General features: G+C 40.1%; 1 non-coding gene across 1 annotated transcript; it reads left to right on the top strand.

The window, feature by feature from the left end:
• Positions 1–3,515: 3,515 nt before the first annotated feature.
• Positions 3,516–3,622, top strand: LOC148576136 (small nucleolar RNA R71). The gene has a single exon (XR_015903348.1). It is a non-coding gene; the product is annotated as a small nucleolar RNA R71 (small nucleolar RNA).
• The last annotated feature ends 8,473 nt before the right edge of the window (positions 3,623–12,095 follow it).

The following is a 12,095-nucleotide window of genomic DNA, read 5'->3' on the forward strand; positions in this document are numbered from 1 at the left end:
CCCCTCTCTTGATGAACTTGGGTTTCCCCTGAGGATCCCGTACCCAATCAGCTCCTTGCACGCATATATCTTGTACAATCTGGTCATGATTGGGGCTGCCATCTATTTTGGAGTGATAGCTTTCTTCTGCAAAGGGTATGGCTCGTAGCTTTAATGCCCTCATGATGCTCATGGGGCTGAAGTCCACGATTACCCCTCTCACGAAGCTTATATAGGAGTCATCTGCCTTATCATACCTGACTACATTTGCATAAAACTCTCTTACAAGAGTTGCATTTACTTTTATGACTGGATCAGTAAAGAGCTCCCATCTTTCTCTTCTCCACCTTCTCTGTGATTTCGGGGCACTCAGTTTTTCTGACTTGAAAGCCTAGCTCATATATGATCTCCTTATCAACCATCCATCCATATTGTAGTGCATGGTGAAAGGTTTTGAATTTCTTCTCATCGAAAGGGCGTTGCTCCATAGGCTCCTTCCCTTTTCTTCTCTTAGAGCTTGATGATGCCATAAGTGATTGTTGATATGTGAAGGTGTAAAGGGTGTGGATAATTGGCTTCGGCCGGTTAAGATGGGGTGTAGTGAAGGGAGTGAGTGAGAGTGTTTCTGATGGGGTAAGAAGAGTTGGGTGTTAAAAGTGGGAAGTGTAAAGGATGGAAATTGGAATGTGAAAGGGAGTACAGACTAGGAACCACTTTATATAGGGAGATGGTGAGTGAATGAAAGGTGTGGATTGATGGAGTGGTTGTGTGATGAATGGATGGGGTTTAGCATAGGATGAGCACAACGATCATCAACTTTATGAAGGGGGGTTGGTTCAATTTCCAAGCGTGTCACTCTTCCAATGTTGCGTGGCAACATTTCCCAATGCATCCCCCTTGAAAACACGTGTATAGTACTTCTCCTTTTGTGGTGGCCGAATCCTCCTTCTTCAATTGTCCCATCAATTCTCCTACAAATAAAAGGATGTGATTAATGAATTTATGGAAAGTGGTGGCAAAATTTAAAAGAAAAGAAAGAGTAACTACTTTTTAAATTTTTTTTGTTGTTAACTGACTAAGTGCTATTCATAAGTACAAACCAACTAACTAATTGATTGTCCATGTATGCAACATTGGTGACACCAAACTTAGCTTATGGCCATGTGGAGTAAACGGAATTATTCAAGGTTCTAAGAGTGACATGATATGAATTGCATTCATGTTCTCTTAGTGTGCCTTGAACACCAAACTTGTTCTTCACTATATGTTGCATAAAAGGATTCATTCAAGTATATGTCAGAGTTGATTTGGACTTCATGAACCTTGCATTATTAACTACTTTTAAAAGCATATAAAACATGGGTTGCCTCCCATGAAGCACTTCTTTAGCGTCACTAGCTTGACGTTCTGCCCTTTGTCAGGGTGGTTGGTAATGCTTCAGATCTTCCCCTCTTGCAGTAAACCTATATCCATTAGCTTCATCAAGGATCTCTACATGCTCTAGGGAGAGAACTTTGTTGATGGTGAAAACCTTAGGTAGCTGAGATGGGATGGTGGGGAGATGAGGTGGGATATCTAGGAAGTAAGCTGAGATCACTTTATCCCCTGGAGAGAAATCCTCTGTAGGAATCTTCTTGTTCCTCCATCCCCTTGGTGCCTTCTTCTTTGTTGCTTTTGATGTTGCCCTACTCTTTGTGGCCTCTTCTTTCAAGGAAATATTGTTGCTGGTCTCATATGACTCTGGTGGTTTAGGTTCCTCCTGATTTTTCTTGAGCTGTGACAGCTGCTGATTATCTTGTTCATCAACCAAAGGGATTCCCTGTGATTCAATGCTTGTTTCTTCCACCAGTGCTTTGTCGTGCTCTTTCCTTGGTTCCTTGCTTTCCTGATCTACTTCTTGTGAGGGTTTGAAGACATTGAATGCGAGTTGTTCGTCATGTATCCTCAATATTAGCTCTCCTCGCTCCACATCTATGAGCGCTCTAGCTGTACCTAGGAATGGTCTTCCAATTATGATTGGGTGAAGGTGACTCTCTTCCATTTCCAATATGACAAAGTCTGTAGGAAGGAAGTAGTTCCCAACCTTTACCAACACATTTTCAACCACTCTAACTGCTTATTTTTGAGTTTTGTCAGCCATCCTGATGACTACGTCTGTGGGCATTAGCTCATTGATCTACAGCTTCTTTATAAGGGATAAGGGCATTAAGTTGATGCTTGCTCCTAGGTCACAGAGTCCTTTGTCAAACATTGTTTCTCCTATGGCACAGGGGATGTGAAAACTCCTTGGGTCCTTCCTTTTTGTAGGCATCTCTGGTTGAATGAGAGCACTGCACTCCTTATTCATCACTATTATTTGCCCTCCTTTGAGTGAGCTTTTCCTGGTCAGCAGCTCCTTCATATACTTAATGTATGAGGGAATTTGTTGGAGGGCCTTGATGAATGGTATGTTTACATGGAGAGATGCAAACATGTCAAGAAACCTTGAGTATATTCTCTTTTCTACACCACCTTTGAGTTTTTGGGGAAAGGGTGCATAGAGTCTCAGCAGCTCCTTCTGTGAAATTTTAGTTTCTTGGTGATCCTCTTCCTGTTTCTCTGCTGATGTATCTCCAGGTTGTTCTAATAGATTGTTCGGCTCTTCCTCAGTCCCCTTATCACTTATAGTGACCATCTTGCAATCTTCCCATCTGACCTTCTTTGCTTCACCTCTCGGGTTCTTCTCTGTGTCACTTGGAAAGCTATCAGTAGGTTTGGGAATCTTTTTAGAGAGGTATCCCACTTGAAATTCCAACTTCTGAATGGTGTCTCCCTGGTTTTTGAGATTAGCTCGCACCTCCTTTTTGAACACCTTGTTATCTTGAATCTCTTTGCATATGCCTTCAAGTAGAGTCTCAATCCTTGATAGTCTTTCTTCCGATGATGGTGAATTGAGATTGGAGGGATGAGAAGGGCCATTTTGGCTTTGGTATGGATGTTGAGGTGTGTTATTAGGTGGGTGCTGATATGATCTCTGTGTGGAATGTTGGTGAGCTGCATTGTTGTTGGGGTTGTGGCGTCTCTGATCTTGGCCTTGGTCTTGTTGATTTCTCCACCCAAAGTTTGGGTGGTTTCTCCAACCAGGATTGTAAGTCTTGGAGTATGGGTCATGGTTCTGCCTAGGTGGATTTCCAATGTAGTTGGCTTGTTCCTGATCACCCTCTGCTTCTTCATTCACTCCTTCTTGAGCTACTGTTGAGGTGGTGATTACTGCTACTTGACTCCTCTCCATCTTCTTGGTAAGGTCAGCCAGCTACTTGGTGATCATCTTGTTTTGAGCTAGCAGTGCATCTACATTGTTTAGCTCCATTACTCATCTAGTGTTACCCCTTTCAGAAGCATAGAAGTAGTCATTCTCAGCTACAGTCTTAATGACATCTATGGCTTCTTCAATGGTCTTCTTCTTGTTCAGAGATCCCTCGGATGAGTGGTCTACTGCCTTCTTTGATTCATAAGAAAGACCTTCATAGAAAATGTGTAACTGCACCCATTCATTGAATATATCTGGTGGGCACCTTCTTGTCAGATCCTTAAACCTCTTCCATGCTTCATATAGAGTCTCACCATCTTGTTGCCTGAAAGTTTGAACCTCAGCTCTCAACCTGTTGATTCTTTGAGGAGGATAGAATCTTGCCAAGAATTTGTTCACCACATCTTCTCAGGTTGTTAAGCTCTCCTTCGGGAAAGATTCCAGCCATTTAGATGCCTTGTCCTTGAGTGAGAAGGGGAATAGAAGCAGTCTATAGGTGTCAGGATGAACACCATTAGACTTCACAGTATCACATATCCTCAGGAAGGTGGTTAGATGTTGATTGGGATCTTCTTGAACACTTCCTCCGAATGAACAGTTATTCTGAACAAAGGTGATGAGCTGTGGCTTTAGTTCAAAGTTGTTGGCATGTATGGTTGGCTTTTGGATGCTACTTCCACAGTTTCCTGGGTTTGGATTGATGTAGGATCCCAGAACTCTTCTCTCTTGCCCAGCATGATGCATTGGGCCTTCTCTGCTATGGTTGTGAGCCTCTTCTTCATGATGGTTCTCCATATTCTCATCCATGTCTGGTTTAAAATACTCCTCTTCTTCCTCCGTACCAACTACTCTCTTTCCTCTTGCTTCCCTCCTTAATCTAAGGAAGGTTCTCTCAGGTTTAGAATCAAAAGAAGTTGAAGCCCCACTTCTTCTACCTGTCATACAACCAACAAGGCAAAAGCAAGAAAGACAGATGCAGACAGTATTCTCTGCAGAAATGCTGTTAGTGTGAGTGATGCAATATATCAAACAGTGAGTGGGTTAGTGAACTAAATAGTAAAAAAAAATGCGCAGATAACACCACAAATGGGTAAAGGGTAAAGGGAAGGAAATAACTAAAACTGAAAGTAAATTACTCAAATGAAATTAAATCAAACAAAAGAAAAAAAATGCTCAATCTATTTATCCACTAATGACATGTCACCATGTCATGTTTTTATATGCTTTTTCATATAAGAAATTGATGATTTGTGCTTAAATATTGAATGCTTTTGTGCTTAAATGTTATATTTCTTTGATTTTTTGATTTGATAAATTTTGTAGAAAATAAGAAGAAAAAGAAGCAAAAAGCACAAAATAAGTCAAAAAGGAGAAAAAAAGAGTTTTGGGGCACACTTTGGAGCCTTAGGCCATGCTTTTAAAAGCGTGGCCCATGACCAAATCAAGGAAGCGTGAACAATCAGCACACAAAGCTCAGTTCACTAAGTGAACTTAGCTTTGCCGTACAAGAAAAATGTGCTTGGAGGCAAGAAATTTCGCTAAGTTAAAATCTGGGCATTCACAGCATGACCATGCCTTCTTCAAAGGGATATAACTTGAGCTACAGATGTCCGATTGATGTGCTTCCAATTGCGTTGGAAAGCTGATATTCAGAGCTTTCCAATGATATATCATAGTATATATGTGGCACGAAGTTGAGGTACGAGTGAAATGCATCTTTAAGGGCCAAAAATAAGCAAAAAAATCAGCCAATGCTTCCACCAAGGCTCGAAGGGGGAGACACAAGGAAAACAAGAAAAGCAAAATAGCGCTCAGTTCACTTTCTCAACTGAGCTTTATCGGGCTCCCACTCAAGAAAATGCAAGAAAAAGGCTCACAAAAGTGCTTCCACCAAGATTTGAACTCAAGACCTCACACTCAAGCCAAAGGCGCTACCAAGGCACACAAAGGAAAGCTCAGTTAACTTTTCCAACTGAGCACTACTCCCCCCACACTCCTCACATTTTGGCACGCCAAGGAAGCTAATCGTGCGCATAAAATTTACACAGACAAGGGGCTGGCGCACCAAATTGGGCAAGGCAAAGCAAGTTTGGGCGCTCAGTTGTGTTTTTCAACTGAGCCTTGCCCTGGGAGCTGCACCATGGTCCAAAATTCAATTAAAAATCAAATTGGATTTAATTCTTCACCAATTGAACCAAGGCCAACTAGACCCATCTCTCTTCAAATCCAAAGCAAGCAAAGCCCACATCATCACTCAAAGGCACAAGAACAAGCTAGAATTGGGATTTTCATTTAATTTGTTTTTCATTTCAATTTCATTTTATTTTGTAAAAAGCCTATATAAAGGCATCACTCTCATTTTCAAAAGGGGAGTCCCATTAGAGAGTATAGAGGCTGGCTCCAATAGAGAGTAGTAGTAGGGAGCTCACTTTTACATCTTAACTTGAATTAGAGAATTGAAGGAATTCTGTTTCAATTCTCACTTTGAGATCTCTTGTTTACTTTTTCTGCATAATTCAAATTCTGATTACTGCTTCATCTTCTATTCTTCTGCAATTTACTTTTCCTTATTTCTTTTGTAATTGTTCTTGTTGGATCAAGGAAGGATTTGAGGTCTAGACTTGTTTTCTAGTCTCTTCCACTCCTGAGATCTTCAACATCCTTTTAATTGCTGCAAATTAAGCATCAGTCTTTCTGTTTTCATTCTTCAAGCATTTTTACTTTCTATTTCATTGCTTCCAATTTACAATTCCTGCAATTGCTCTAAGTTCTTATTCTCTGTTTATATTGCTCCCAGCACCCAGTTCCTTTTATTCTTCCTGCAATTTAGATTTCCAGTTGCTTGAATTATTACTTCCATTTTACTTTTCATGCAAGTTAATTCTTCTGCAATTGTTCTAAGTTCTGCTTACTCCTTTCTTTAATTTCCAGCACCACTCCCCTTTACATTTAATGCAATTTACATTTCTTGCAATTTAAGTTTCAGCTATTTTACTTTCTTGTTCTTTAAGTTACTTGCAATTTTACTTTCTGCATCTTTTAAATTCCTTGCAATTTACTTTCTGTTGGCTACATTTCACACAATTCACTCAATGTTAGCTTGACTAAACTAATCACCCACTAAAGTTGCTTGATCCATCAATCCCTGTGGGATCGACCTCACTCTAAGTGAGTTTTACTACTTGATACGATCCGGTACACTTGCCGGTGAGTTTTTGGTGTTTGGAATTCGTTCGTTTTCCAAATTTTCCCATCATCCACCAATTTAATCATTGTTGATACAAAATCAATCCCCGGCAACGGCACCATAAACTTGATGCACGGAAACTTGTCTCTCAACAATTTCCCTCGGCAAGTATACCGAATTATTGTCAAGTAAAAACTCACAATAGAGTGAGGTCGAATCCCACAGGGATTGATTGGTCAATCAACCTTAATTAGAGGAATGTTCTAGTCGAGCTAAGCAGAATTTGGTGTGAGAGTTGCAAGAAATTAAATGGCGGAAAGTAAATAGCAGAAAATGTAAATGCTGGGAATAAAGAGCTGAATATAAATGACGGAAAGTAAATTGCAGAATCTTAAATGGGGAATGGGGAATTTAGCATGAAAGTAAATTTCAGAAATTAAAGAGAATGGGTAAGATCAGAAATGGGGGATTCATTGGGCTTAGGAGATGTTGCATTCTCCGGATCAAGTTTATTTTCATCTCTTCCTCAATCAATGCATTCATTGATCTCCTTGGCAATCTTAAGTGATTGAACTCCAATTCCTTGGTAATTCAATCTCTCAAATCTTGATCAATAGCCAATTCCTTGGTCCAATTACTCATGAGAAGAGATGAAGTATGGTCACTGATTATACCACATGTATTTCCAAATCAAAGTGTTGGTAGGATTATATGTCACTATATCCATCCAGACCCCAATTTGGTCCAACATGAGAAAGCATTTCTAGCATGATCTCTTCATTCCTCTTCCAAGGTTCTAAAGAGATCCAAGTATGAATAGCTTCTTTTCCAAGATAACTACCCAATTGGATGAAGATTGAAAGCTTTCTAGTAAAATCAAGAGAAAAGAAAGAAGAAGAATAATGAAAACTATTATTGATCCATCAAATTACAACAGAGCTCCCTAACCCAATGAAAGGGGTTTAGTTGTTCATGGCTCTGGGAATGGAAAACAAAGATGGAGAGTGCATTCTGAAAGTAAAACTAGAAGTTGCAGAGAAAGTAAAATTATACAGAGAGTAGTTCTCCCAATCCAAAAGTTCTTCTCTAGTTCAAAACTACTCCTATTTATACTACTCTTCTGATCTTCTAGTTGGCTCTTCAAGTCTTGGATATGGGCCTTTTGATCTTGAGTTGAAGCAGTTATCATCTTTAGTGGGCTCAGCTTCACTTGCAGAGAAAGTGTGCAGTAGGCATGGACTTTAGCTTAGAGTGTTAGTGGTGTTAATGTTAAGTGAAAATGTGGGGTCGAGAACGTTAGTGACAATCACCTTTTTCAATAACGTTCCTAACCCAAAATGGTCCACGTTAAAACTAACGTGACCACTAACGTTGCTTCTTGGCCCTTCGCAACTGTTTCTGGGGTTTACCTTTCCCAATAACGTTGAGAGTACCCCTTTCTCCCTACGTTAGAGTTCACGTTAGTATAGTTAACGTGACCTTTAACGTAGGCTTGCCAAATCTTCGAGAGCGTTAGTGACACCTACCTTTTTCACTAACGCTCCAAAACACCCCTTTCCCACGTTAGCGCCTCACGTTAATTACATTAACGTGACCACTAACGTGGTGTTGATTGCCATCTCCAACGTTAGTGACAAAGGTGAGTGTCACTAACGTTGGCTCATCATCCCTTTCCTCCACGTTAGTTTCCACGTTAATGTAATTAACGTGGCAACTAACGTGGCTCATAGTGGCTTAGTCCAACGTTAGTGACAAAGGTGAGTGTCACTAACGTTGGCGATTCCTTGCTCCTTCCACGTTAAAGTTCACGTTAACTAAGTTAACGTGGCTCTAAACGTGTCCAATATGGGCTTAGTCCAACGTTAGTGACAAAGGTGAGTGTCACTAACGTTGGCATTATCTTTCTCTTCCACGTTAGAGTTCACGTTAACTGAGTTAACGTGACTCTTAACATGGCCAATTTCCCTTTTTGGAGCGTTAGTGGCACTCACTTTTACCACTAACGCTTGGAGCTTCCTTTTCCTCCACGTTAACTACCACGTTAATGTAGTTAACATGGTATTTAACGTAGGCTATGATGGCTTCGAAGACGTTATTGGCGATCACTTTTCTCATTAACGTTGCAAACTAGCTCCCATTCCACGTTAGTGGTCACGTTAGTTAGACTAACGTGGCTACTAACGTGGCTTTTTCTTGCCTCCTTTGTCCTGAAATCAAGCAAATAAAGTGCATCAAAGCTCTAATCAAAGTTATGAGTCATGCATCATCCAATTTGTCATTAAATTCATGCATAATTCTCATGAAATCATATAAAATTCACAATGTTTGCTTGAATCAAGATGTAACTGAAATTCTACCTAAAACTTGCTTATTTCTTAAGAAAATGCATGAAACTACCCTAAAATAGTAAAGAAAAGGTCAGTGAAACTGGTCAAAATACCCTGGCATCAAGGAATGAAGAAAAAAGCATGCAAAGTGGGAGAACTCATGAAGAAATGAAGGAACCGTAAAGCTGTCAAGCCTGACCTCTTTGTATTCAATCGACCATAACGTGAGCTACAGAGGTCCAAATGAGGCGGTTCCAGTTGCGTTCGAAAGCTAACATCCGGGGCTTCGAAATGATATAAAATTTGCTATATGTTGCTTTGCTTTCAGGGGCGCGCACGCGCCATATACGCGTGCACGCTGATGCTGCTCGTGGCCCACTAAGGTGAAATCGCCCCCAGCGATTTCTGAAGCACTTTGGGCCCAACCCAACTCATTTCTAATGCTATTACATGCAGAATTCAAGCTTGGACAAAGGGGAGAGCAATTGTTTGAAGTGTTAGCATCATGTAGAGTAGTTTCTAGAGAGAGAAGCTCCCTCTTCTCTCTAGAATTAGGTTAGGATTAGGTTAATTCCTCTTAGATTCATGTTTAATTCCTTGATTTCATCTTGTTTCCTCAACAATTTCTTGATCTAATACTTAAATTCTTCTTGATTCTCATGTTAATTTCTCTTTTGAGCATCTTTTTGTGATTGATGAACACTTGTGGATTTGGATTTTTCTTTAATGAGATTTGATGTTTGATGTTCTTTTGATGTTGATTTGAGTTGTGATTATTGATTTCTTGCAATTAGTAGTTGGTAGATTTTACTATTTCTTGTCATTTACTATGCTTTCTTTTTATGCCTTCCAAGTGTTTGACAAAATGCTTGGTTTGTTGTTAGAGTAGATTTTGAGCATTCTTGACTTGGAAAGAGTAATTAGGCAATCTTGAGTCATAAAAACCCAACTCATGTTGGTGATCTAGAGTTGTTAGCTAATATTATTTCCATTGACACTAATCTTTTGCTAATTTAATTAGTGAGTTGATTAGGACTTTTGGATTGAGATTAGCTAGTCTTGTTAGACTTTCTCTCATAGAAGATAACCTATATCTTCTTCTAATGTTGGAGATGACGTAATAAGATAAATTCTTGTTTATATTTGTGACATGATTAGTTAGTCTTGTTTGACATTCTCCCTATGTGGAGATGACATGATAGCTTCTTCCGTTAGAAATACCTCCCCTTAAGTTGCCATCATCCTTCACAACATTCAAGTGGGTAAAATTTATATCCCTTAGCTTTCTAATTCCACTTGAATATGGGCTACTGGAGACGGATGGTCAACTTATAGCTCTTTGTGGCATTAAGAGTAAGAGGAAGATGGTCAGTGGTAAGAATTATCCTGCAAGGTTCATTATGGTTGGAAGCTTTAAGTTTAAACGCAAAGGTTGGTGGAGAGCTCAATTGAATGGATCTAGGAAGCTGTTTGGACGCTTTAGTGAGAATTCTAAAGCTGAACCACCCGGATGGAATCATAATGATCAACAAGAAGACGGGTGCAAAAGCAAGATTTGAGACCCCAGAATTCATTCCGGCAATCAACACTCTTGGGGCCTTTTCACTTGCTTTCACTTACTTGAAGGCTTTCTGCACCTAGTTTGGGATCCCGGAGGCTGTTGGCATTCCAAACATTGGTGGAGATTTCTGGATGAATTCAAGCACAAGCCACCATAACAGAGAGCTCACAAAATGTCCAATTTAAGGACTTTAAATAAAAGTGCAAGGTGGGAGACAAACCACCATGGTATGATCGCTCCTTTTCCAATTATAATTTTATTTAGTTTTGTTTGTTTTTTTGAATTTTATTTTATTGAACCTGGAATTATTCATAGCATCTGCATACTACATTCTGCATATAAAAAAAACACACGCACGCAACACGGCAGCGTCGCTGACGCGTCCGCGTCACCAGTGCGTTGTGAAGAAAAGAAAGTAAACAAAAAGTCACGCGAAAGCGTGGCTGGAGGCGTGCTTTAGGCACAAACATTCCCACGCGTCCGCGTGACCCACGCGGCCGTGTCATTTGGAAAAATAGCCTCCCACGCGTCCGTGTCACCCATGCGAACGTGTGCTCCAACAAATCGACGTAAAAGGGGTGCATGGCCAAAAGTTGTGTTGGAATGGGGCTGGACTCGTGGTGGAAGCCCAAGCCCTCCCACGCGGCCGCATCGATTTCCAAAAATGGCCATCCACGCGATCGCGTCAACCACGCAACCGCGTAACCCAAAAATTTGGCAAAAAGAGTTTTCGAACAGAGAGTTGCGCAAACGCGAGGCTGCACTCGCGCAAATCGCACAAATCAGGCCACGCGATTGCGTGACCCATGCGTCTGCGTCACCTGACCTTATCGCACACCACACGACCGCGTCACTCACGCGTCCGCGTCGCCTGCGCCGCACAACTTATCCAGATCAGCGCCAATTATCTTATCTTTTCTTTTCTAGTCCTAATTTCTTCTATCTTTTCTTCTTTCTTCTTCCTTTTCTGACTTTCTTCTTCTTCATCTCTTTAACTTCTCATCTCTCTTCACTTCCATTCTATTTCATTTAATTTATTTGTATACTTTCATCCATTGCATTATTTTCATTGGTGTTAGAAATTTATTTGGGTCATTATTTTCTATATTTTTGTGGATTATTAAAGGAATTGTTTGCATTTATATATTACTTTTTAAAAGATTGCTTGCATGTTCAATTTAATGCTTTCAATTGCTTATTTACCATGCTTGCTATGTGTTTGTGAAAAAGCCCGTATGGCATTGTGCACTATTTTTCGATTTCTTTCTATCTACTACTCTAAATGCTTACTTTTCACAAAATCCTTTTTATATTTTATTACTTAAATATAATTGTTATTACAAACATGTTGTTAGTTTGAAAGACCTGGTAATCTAACTTGGACATTGAATGCTTGATCTATGCTATTCATGCCTTTGCCAGCATGCCAATAAACATCTTGCATTTAATTGTCATTGCATGCACTTGCTATATTTCCATTGATGAACTTTTCACATGTAGTCATGATCATGTGTTAACGTCGTTCTTCTTTATTGTGCATTGATTACCACCTTTTCCGCTCTCTTCCTTGCTCTAACCCTTAGCTTTAAAAGTTACTTTCTTTTTCCCTTTTCAGGATGGCAACAAAAAAGGGTAAAGAGAAAGCTACTCCCAAACCACCGGCAAGGAAAGGAACAAAAAGAGCCCCAAATGAAGAACCACAACCCCCATCCACTTGCACATCTTAGCATGCACCGAGGACGGCGCAATCTT

The sequence above is a fragment of the Arachis ipaensis genome, chromosome B1 (assembly GCF_059453495.1).
Source record: "Arachis ipaensis isolate K30076 ecotype BB chromosome B1, ASM5945349v1, whole genome shotgun sequence".
Lineage (NCBI taxonomy): Eukaryota > Viridiplantae > Streptophyta > Magnoliopsida > Fabales > Fabaceae > Arachis > Arachis ipaensis.